The following is an 11,014-nucleotide window of genomic DNA, read 5'->3' as shown; positions in this document are numbered from 1 at the left end:
CAACGCATTTTTGATTTAGTAGGAGGTACACCAAGATTCAGGTATAGGAACAGCAAGAATCTGAAGAGGCTACTTTGCATAGAGAAGTACAATGGATGCTTAATGAAGTCAGACAGGGCTTAAATAATGGTACATATCCATGCACTAGATGTAATATGTGTAGATACATTACTAAAGAGCAGAAATATCTACACCCTTGCATTGATTATGTGTTTAGCCCTAGATTTCATGCATCTTGTAATAGTGTGAATTTGATATATTTGGCCACCTGTATAGAATGTGAAGCCTTCTATGTAGACATGACATACAGGAAACTTAAGGATAGGATTTATAATCACATCCATGATATAAGGAAAATGAATTCCACCAATGCATTAGTTAAACATATTTGTATAAATCCTGAACATACTTTTGAGTTTAAAGTGTTACAAATGGTTAGGTTAAACAAACGAGGGGGGGGGGGGGGACAGGCTGAGTCACTTAGAATTGGTTGAGTTAGATTGGATTTTTAAATTGAGAGCACACATTGAACCTGGACTAAATCAATACGTCAGTATTAGGCCAGCTTTGTCTGCTCTCAGATAGGTTAGATTTTCATACAATATGTATACAATATGTTTTAATTGTTTAGTCACCTTTGCCTCTGTTTTTGTTTTAGTTTAGTGCAGTTTATAATTTCAAAACAAAGGTACACCAAACCCGGCTGATGAATTGATATAGGAAGAAACTTTTTGGAAAGAATTGTCACTTTTAAAATTCCTCTTTATCAGTAGAGGTTATTCTGAAAAGTTCATAGAAAAAATTGTAAGTGAAGCAGTGCCTCTAAGAAGTGGAGTAGCCAAACCATATTGTTCTCTGAAAAAGTGTCAATCGGTGAACCTACAGTGTGCAACACCTATGTTCAAACAAACAAACAGGCTACAGAGTTTTTGACGACTTTCCCATTACCAATAGTCAACGAAATATGGGCAATAAAATCCATTATAGAAAACAATTGGAAAGTTGTTTTGGGGAACAAGGATTTGGTTTCCGTTATAGGCTCAAAACCTAAATTTACTTACAAAAAAACTATAGATTTAAAACTTTTATTGGAATCAGGAAAGAGTGACTATAGTAACAAAAATTTAGATAGGAGATGTACCAACAAAAAGGGAACTTTTAGCTGCACAAATTGCAAACAATGCAGGTATATGAGCAACACTTCATTTATAGTGGTAGAACATCTAAACCACACCTTTTGGGTGAAAAATTATTATAACTACAACAGTGAGTTAGTGGTTTACCTGGCAACCTGCGTCACATGTAAGAACTATTATATAGGAAAGACCAAAAGAGTCTTTAAGCGTAGAGTATATGAGCACACTTTGGCCATTCAAAAGAAGGATAAAAACAACGCTTTGGCCAGGAATGCCATTATATGTAAGGATTTTAAGAAGTTTGAATTTTTTATTTTAGATGCAGTAAAAAAGGAAATTTTTTTGGGTGATTTAAACAACACCCTAGAGTGTAGAGAATCATTTTGGCAACTGGTGTTTGGAGCAGATCAGTCACCAGGACTCAACGAAGTCATCAATTTAAAATCTTTTTTAATGTACAGATAGTTTTACTTAAATTATTTTTTTGTTAAATTTATAGATACATTCATATACACACATATAAAAAATTTTTACAAAAGTATTAATCATGTAGAAATATCAACATTTGTGAGCAACATACTAAGTTTAAATTATGTGAAAAGTTATAATGGAAAAAAGTTTTTAATTGTATTATCATGACATCACTTCCTGTAACATTTGTATTTATACAACTTATCATGTCATTTCCTATGTTCACGTAAATTAAAGGTGGATGAAAGCGCTAAAACTATTTTGGAGAGTGGTATTCGTTTTTTGGTTATATCAATTCATCAGCTGGGTTTGGTGTACCTTTGTTTTGAAGTTGGAAGTTGGAACGTTTCTATGCAGTTTATAATTTGTATTTTTATTTAGTGAGGTTTTAGCTAATGTAACAGAGTGAGAAGAATCGATGTACTTGACTAAATAGATTGTATACATATTTTGTGTTTTTTCTGCTTGTTAATTAACTAATTGTTTGATTAATAGTACTAATTTATCAATTTACTTATTTTAACTGAGACCTTGGCTTTGTATATACATATATGGGCTCAAAATGTTGTGTAGGCAAAACCTGAAGAAGCGTGTCTTACAACACGTGAAAGCGCTTGTTTTTATTAAAAGTACTTGTTTTGTGGTTTAACTGTTCGTGGTGGCCCTTTTCCCATTATTTTACCATTTTTTAAAAGTCATTGTAGTTTTAATATCTAAAATGTGATGAAGGCCTACCTACTCAATATATAGTTCAGCTCAATACCTTGAAACTATAAAGGTTTGATGTACATGTTAAATCAAAGATAGTAAGAAAGCCTTTAATAATCTGGGAGAAAGTAATATGGCTTTCAAAATAAAATGCATACAATTAGACTAATGACTGGCTAGATTGGAGCCATATCAATTTAAAAATTGTGGGTAAATACTTGTTTAAAAGATGAAAGTGAAAAAGTTGAATTATATTTGCCTTTTCAATAATTGTAGGCTTTGGAGTGGTCTGAAAACGCCAGAAGCTGTGGGGACCAAAAATTAAAAAAAAATGTGTAATGTTTTAATAGAATTGTGTACATTTATATGTCCTGTTGTGTAAATGCACTTCACTAGTATTCAATGATTATGCTTGGAGGCATGTGCACTATATTACATGATGATTTCCTTATATGGATTCCAGAGTTTGCTGAATCTTTCACTTTGGCACACAACTGTGATTACAGGAAAGGCACCTTCTAAATTCAAACCAAAGCAATACAAAAGACTGTATGGGAATTTACAAACATATGGACTTCTAATAATCCTGATCATTAAACAGTTATCACTGGAAGATACAATGCAGACAGAGCTACTGCCTGTAAGGATTCTGAAACATTTAATTTTGGACTAAAAAGTCAAAACCAATAACTGTCAGTATATCTTTTAGCCAGAAGCAGACATGCATTTGTTTAAACATTAGAGTGATTTGTTGAACACTACTATCATTTTAGTGTTATACTTTAATTTTCTGGTGCAAACTTTTATTGTTTGCTCATTTACTTGGAAAAGAGTAAAGAACTTTATTATTCAAATGTAAATGCTTATGCTGATGAATTATTTAAGGGTAAGGGATTTGTATCAAGCTGTTTGATATTTGCACTTAGAATGATGATTGCCTAGAGCTATATGTTAAAATCTACACATTTAACATCTGTAAGGTGTGTTCATCTTTCAGTAGTTTTGACTTCTTAATGGCAGTTTGGGAAGGAGGGAGTTGGTGTAAGGTCACCATTTACCCTCGTTCCCAATTTCTAAAATGGTGTGTGTGTGTGTGTGTGTGTGTGTGTGTGTGTGTGTGTGTGTATGTGTGCATCTCTGTGTGTACAAAATTATTTTATTGAAGCTTCATCTGAGACGCACTGGATTTGGTATGAGGTAGTTGAAATGCAGATTATGCCTTTGATCTGTAGCTAAATGTTGTAGAGTTTATCTGGGTATTGCATGACATGACTTTACCCGGGGCAGCAGTGTGCATTTGCTGTATACCCTTAAAGTCAATGGCCTTTTGCAATTGAATGGGCACCAGTTGTAGCAATCGGACCCTACACTGCTAGGTCAGTTGCACATTTCTACATTGATGGCAGTGATAAAGAAGTTAAAACCAGAAGCCTCTGTTCATTACATATTAATTGATGGCAGTAATGGGATAATATTATTTGAAAGGGATTAATTGAATTATGTAAATGGGATGTGTATAGCTTGCAAAAATATTTTGGTTACCAAAAAGCATGTATAACATTACAGACACAAGGTGAATATCTATGAGTATATATCATACTTTATTTTATTTTCTAGTCAGTGAAGATAGGAAACAATCAAAATGAGCTTTGAAGATCTCAAGCATGTGCTCCTTGTTTTGACTTCTGAAGGTCTCAAACCCAACTTTGATAATGTCAGTGATGTAGGGAATATGTAGAAATCCTATGACAGGTAATCTCTTATGGGATACATTCATATGATTTCATATCATTCTAACTCCATTTCAAACCTATAGCTATAACACTCACACTCAGGAATCTATTAGTGCATGGCATTTCTTGATTCTGGTTTCAGGAAGAGGATATGAGTTCCAAGATGTTAAAAACAGAGCCATTGGGATAGCTGTTATGAAGTTTTCTGATGTGTACCAACCAGTTATAATTCAAGACAGATGCTTGCCAATATGCAGGATTATTACTGCAATAAGTTAGACCATTAATGTGTGGGAAGAGCTTTGTCTCTGACAACTTTTGCTCAAAGAAAAAAAGAAAAACCTGTTAGCCTCACTTTATGCCTGTTAATAGTTTCACAGTTATATTTATGTTTGCCAAAAAAAAAAAAAAAAAAAAAAAACAGAAGAGCTATGAATCTGTACAACAGCTGGCAAGGAAATGAACTGTATGTGGTGTTATTATGAAAGGGTGAAAGTTAAGTCAGTGTATCCAGACATTATTTAAAGTATATTTCTGTACCATAGTAGCATGTCTGGTGTACTAAGCTTAATGTTTAAGGTGATTGACTTGACATTCTTACTCATTTGCAAGTCCACAAATCACTTCTAGGAATAACTGCACATAAGGAAAAATTGAACAGATGAATCAATGTATGCAATATGTGTAGAAATTATAATTAAAAATGAGGAAATCTTGTAAGATAGAATACAAGATGTTAATGAATGAAAATAAGGTTAAAGCTTTTACAGAATAACGAAGCCCAGTATCTTTTTTGTGTTGGCTATTTTTCAAATACTAAGAGTACAATTACACAAAACTATTAGTCTCTGTTTTATCACAATGTCAACGTTTTTCTTTAATGTAGGGGATAAACCAGATGAGATAGTATAAGACAATGCTCTGCCATTTCTGTGCCTGGCGCTCAGCACTTGTGGAAAGCAACGTGAACTTCAGTATGCTACATTCTAAACATGTATAGCTAACGCTTTCATGGAGAGTAAAATTCAAATAGAACTGTTTCTTTGATGGCATTTGGATTTTAGTCCCTGTCAAGGCATGACCTTAAGCACTAGGAAGAATACAGCTTTTTTTTCACTTCTAAACTGCACCTTCAGACTTGTACCCACATCCTATATAAAACTACTTTTAAGCAAACTCAAGCCATGCTCTACTTCAGCTGATGGCCCTCTAACTGAATACCTTAAAATAGCAGCTGATACCATTGCATGCCTTATCTCAACACTTATAAATAGGTCAGTCCAGGAATCCAATGTTCCCTCTCTCTGGAGAAAGTCACACATTATCTCTCTGCACAAAGGAGGACATTTCAACATAGATTACGAACTTTAGACCTACAGCAATCTCATCTCCCCTTTCCAAAATACTTGAAAAATGTATTCAAATACAACTACTAAACTATCTCTTGCAGGAAGAACTCCTATCCCCCCACAGCATGGCTTCTGCCCTTCCCATAGTACTAACACTACACTTCTAGCCTATATAGATACTGTCAATAAAACTAGAAATTAGTCTCCTCTTTATTTCTAGACTTGTCTAGAGCCTTCAACACATTTTGTCACAGCAGGCTTCTACTTCAAATGTCCTCATTAAGTCTGTTTCAGCCCACCCTTCTATGGTTCAAAAGCTAACTATCCAATAGGTATCAGTCAGTAAAATGTCACTCCACCCTCTCTCCATGTCTCCCAGTCACCAGTGGTGTACCACAAGGCTCTATCCTTTATCCCCTCCTCTTTAACATTCTCACCAACACCCTTCACACATCCACACAACAGGCCTTCCTAATATAGTATGCAGATGACTCCACACTCATTTGTACATCTGACAACATGGAACACTTCCAAAAAATTAATCAGGAATCTTTAATAGCAACTGAAACCTGGCTTTTTAACTCACAACCAATACTCAACCTCCCCCCCAAAAAAATTACTACTTTTTTCTCTCAAATCCCTCTCCCAAAAAAAAACTAAATTTTAAGCCCTCTGTCCTGATAATACAACCCTTGAAGTCACTCCTCATAGCAAATTATTAGGGATGATAGTGGATGATAATCTTATATTCAACCTGATATAGAAAATTGCATACAAAAATCTCAACAAAATTTAGGGATGATTTATAGAGTAAAAATCTTTTTCACCAACTAAAGTTACACTTGCCATTACTTATCTCCTGGCCACATTACTTTATGGCACTCCCATGCTTATTAATATCCAGGTATCATAAAAATCAAAACTTTTAACAATTTGCAGCAAATACCTCTTTCAGAATCCACCACTGCATAGCACTAAAAAGCCTAAATTGCTTAGCACTACCCAGTCAACCAACATATACAACATTTTACCACCTGTAAAATTATTCAGAATCCATCTGCTAGTCCAGCACTAAACATTCTATACAACTATGTTCCTAGTTGGTCATCATGATCAAATGACCAAAAACTCCTGTCTGCCCACAAGCCTATCAAATCTGCTGGGCATCTGTACTCGTACTATGTTGCTAAAGCCTATAACTCCTTATCTGTATCCATCAGGTCAATATCCTCCCTCCCATCCTTCAAACCCATTCTGAAAGACTTCAATGCCAAAAGCTGGCTCTGTTCTTGCCCAACGCCAGGAAAAATTATACCCCTAAATGTGAACAAATACCTACTCATGCCTTTTATCTCCTTGATCTCCCTTCTTCACTCACTTCCTTACTTCCATAAATTTCTTTCTCTGGCTTTCTAAATAAACCATATGCTTTTTTTCTCTCACTTTGTATTGCAATTATGTTTATATTGTACTACCTCAACTTTAATTTATCTACAAACTGGCTAAAATTTCTCTAACTATTAAATCATTTTCATATAACATGCATCTATTCTTAACCAATGTTTTCATATTGTGTCTAATTTCGTGTAATTACTTAAACTGTATTTGTTTTCTGTCTTATTTTTAAAGATTATGAAATTATTGCCATTCAAATGTTTTGTAATACTTTGGAGCTTTTCTGCTTGGAATTTCCTAGCAATCAAATGTCAAGTAAAAAAATGTATTGATATATATATATATATATATATATATATATATATATATATATATATATATATATATATATATATATATATAAAACTATTTCCATATTTTAGTTGTGTGAAGTGTGAATTTAAATATACTACCTTATGTTCTATGTTCCTATAAAGCAATAGGTGAGTACAGCAGTTCAAATTATATAAATCTAAAAGAAATGTGACAGCTCTGGAAAATCTTATTGCTATCTTACAGTTCGGATATACAAAAATATGCTTTTGAAATCAGTAGCATCATTTTTAGTGATAAGATGCCTTAAAACTAAACTACCTCAAATTCATTATTAGTTCCTGACAAGAAGTGGAATGCAGCTGAGCTCTTGAAAGAGAAGTGACATTTTACTTGACAAATCCTGGAAGAATCTCACTGTGGTGCAAAAATGGGAAACAGTAAGTATGGGGATGGACTTTGTTTTTAATTATGTAGTTCCTACAGAATTTTGCAAGTAGAACCAAGATTTTATTTTGAGAAAGGCTCAGATATGCATAAGAAGCATGGAGCATTACAGAAACAGTGTAGTCTTGAAGGTCAATCTATTAATTTACTTATTTGCATTGTTAACCAAAGTATAGTACTCATCAATATTGATAAATTTCATTCCATGCCCAGGAGCATACAGAACAAAGGCAGCAATATTCCAAGCACACACAATTTTTTTTTTTTTTCATTGAAAAATTAGCATGCTATGAAATACAGGCATTTAGCATAGGTTAAGTATGACTAATAGTGAAAAACACATACAGAGTAACCAAAAACACAGTAATATAAATAGGTCAAGTGAAAACTGGGACAGTGATATCCTGAATCAGATATGTATATATTTTCCAAACCCTGTAGCAGCAATAGGAGATGAGAGTAAAGGTAAAAAGTGAAATTACAGATAGGAACAGGCCATGAGGTTATTGAAGGACATCAGAGAAAAAAATAATATGAGTATTGCTGTCTGGGAAGAGATAAGTCTTACACAGAAGAAAGTGCAACAGTAGGGATTAGATAAAATTATGGAGGAAGAGAGGTAAATTATGTTATTTGATCTGTTGGTGCACTGTGACATTTTGCCTTCTGAGTTAGATGCCTTTTGAGTTGTTCAACTATTAGAATTTTAATGTTACCTTTATGTTCAGAGTTAGAGAAAACACAATGGACCACATTTATTAATGGCCACACTAAGTGCACAGCTTACATAATAGCAAGCTATTTCATGATCATTAAATGGCTCTAGAGCCACAAAATCAATGGTAAAGAGCTGAATATGCTAGTGACAGCATACGTAGCTGAATAAAATGATAATTAACAAATTCAACATGGCAGAGCTATTCAGGAAGCTATAACACAATCATGCACACTCAGTGTAACCATTTACCCTGAAATCCCAAACTCTTTGGATTGCAGCCATGATTACACTTAGAAAAAAATGGGACTGTATTAAATCAGTCAAAACCCACTTCAACCATCGAATTCTGCTCTTGTGGCAGGCTGCACCCCCCACTAATTATATATACCAACTCTGAGATCACACTACAGTGAGGAAAGGTCAAATTTTCCGATCTTCACTGTACTGCAGTCTCAGTATCGACAGTTTGATGAATGGCATGTTCGATGTAAGTGAACTGAAAATGTTATTCGCTGAACTGGATTTTTGATGATCTAATATAGATCCAAAAAAAACATGTTAGCAGTTCCTGCTGCTATTATAAACCTGTATATGCAACAGGCTTTAAATCAGGATGGTGCTGCTGCTTCTGATAGACCCCATCCAAGAAGAAGATGGCTGTTTAGACCTCACTTGAGTTGTCATGGACTGCATAACGCAGAAAATGTAGAGCAATACTGGGTGGGCAGGAAACATTAAAGGAAATATGCAACCTCTGCCACGCTCCTCTGAGGTTTCACGGAATTCATGGAGAACCCATTCCAGTGGAAACAAGGGTATGTATAGCACTGCATACACTAACTTCACGTGCTTTCCAGAGACCCACAGGAGCAATACTGGGGGGGTCAGAGGCCTCAGTTTCCAGAGTATTACATCAGTTTCTAAAAGCAATCCTACAACATGCGAAAGAGCTTATCTGGTTCCCATGCACTTCACAGGAGAAAGCAAGAATTATGCAGGAATCTTATGCAATAGCGCACTTCCCTGAAATTCTGAGAGCCATAGATAGCACAATCATAGAAATAAAAGCCCAACCTGGTGAACAGGGAAGGAGATGCATCAAGAGAAAAAGAGACCACGTTATAAACTACACAGTTGCCTGTAATGCCCAAGAGATCATCTACAATGTCTGTGCAAGTAACCCAGGCACTTTTCTTGACTCACACATATGGCACACCTGTGAGCTGTACACAAGGTTTGCTAGGGGTGGCTTTCAACAAGGGCATGTAGTTGGGCATGAACTCTATGCCCTGCAACCATGGCTCATGACAGCCATGAGAAACTCCCACAACCTCACTGAGTATGGATACAACTTTGCTCACAATCAAACTAGGAATATCATAGAATGTGTATTTCACTTGCACAAATCAAGGTTCTGGTGTCTAGACACCACAGGATGTGCCCTGCAGTATGACCCAGCCACCTCTGTGGAAATAGTCACAGTCTGTTCCACGTTTCACCATATCATTCTCAGGAGACAACTTCAACAAGGATAACTAGGGGCAAGACCATAGTTCCCAGTACCACAGGCAGGTAAATCATCTCCAGTAGACACAGATGAGAAGTCTGATGAGTACCACCAGCTGCAGAAGATGCCAGCAGACTCAGGTGAACACAATATGCCATGGGTCTGGCTAAGAGCAAATGATAGCACATACACTGAATACCTAAAATAAAGAATAACAGCCTTAGCTGTTATAAAAATGATGTCTACCGAACTGCACAGACTTTACTTAACCATGAAATGGTTGAATTCTGTTAACATCAGACAGAGGCAACCCACCCCCACCCCAGAGATGTCTCACATCTGCATTATTACCAAGGTAAGTCTAGGATCTGTATAGAAAAAGCAATACTGTCATATAAATGATTGCTGTGTTATGCAAGTTCTCATATGTCGCTGAGGTGATACATGTTGCAGGTGTAGAATGCAGTTAGTACTAATTTATGAGTGATGTTTGTAATACACATCTATGGATTTTGCCCACTAATGTGCATCAAGCATTTTGGCTGGTCACTGTATATAAACCAGTGAGCAGGTGAAGGATGTCATCATTTACACAAGTATAACAAAAAACAGAACATAAACATCTACTTTGACTGCATGAGTAACAGTAACAAAAATACAGAGAGGGTAAACAATTATAGAAGCAATCATGTGAGCTATGATTAAAAGGGCATTTATTCTGAAATGCATTTATATTCAAGGAAGCTTCTGAGTAAGCAAGTGTTAGCTACCCATTCTATTCATCACACATACATGCAACCAAAAATCACAAAGAAGTGTGCAAAGGGCAGGGCATAGCCATCATAACATGAACAGGATGGGTGGGGATATGAGGGCAAAATTTTTTTCCTTAAGTATTCAATCTTTAGAGCCAGTAGAAAGATATGTTTAGCAATCAACAAAACTGCATAGATAAGTAGTGTATGCACACGGATGTGTGAGGTGGTATGGACAAGTATTTGTTGAATGTGTGTGTCTGCATGAACACAATCAAGCACTGTGCTAGCACTAAGTCCTTGCATATCAGATAGGTGTGAGCTGTGCATGGTAGGCTAGTTGGCCCTTCATCATAACCTCCAACCACAAGAACTACCTGTGCTAGGAGTTGCACTGCTAGTTCCATGACCTTGGCTAGAATCTGGGGGGGATTTCTGAACATGAGTGGACTTCTGCTGGATGAGCTCTATCATAACTACGTT

This window comes from Protopterus annectens, chromosome 12.part0 (assembly GCF_019279795.1).
Source record: "Protopterus annectens isolate FY-2018-M chromosome 12.part0, PAN1.0, whole genome shotgun sequence".
Classification (NCBI taxonomy): Eukaryota; Metazoa; Chordata; order Ceratodontiformes; family Protopteridae; genus Protopterus; species Protopterus annectens.
This window is presented reverse-complemented; position numbering follows the sequence as displayed.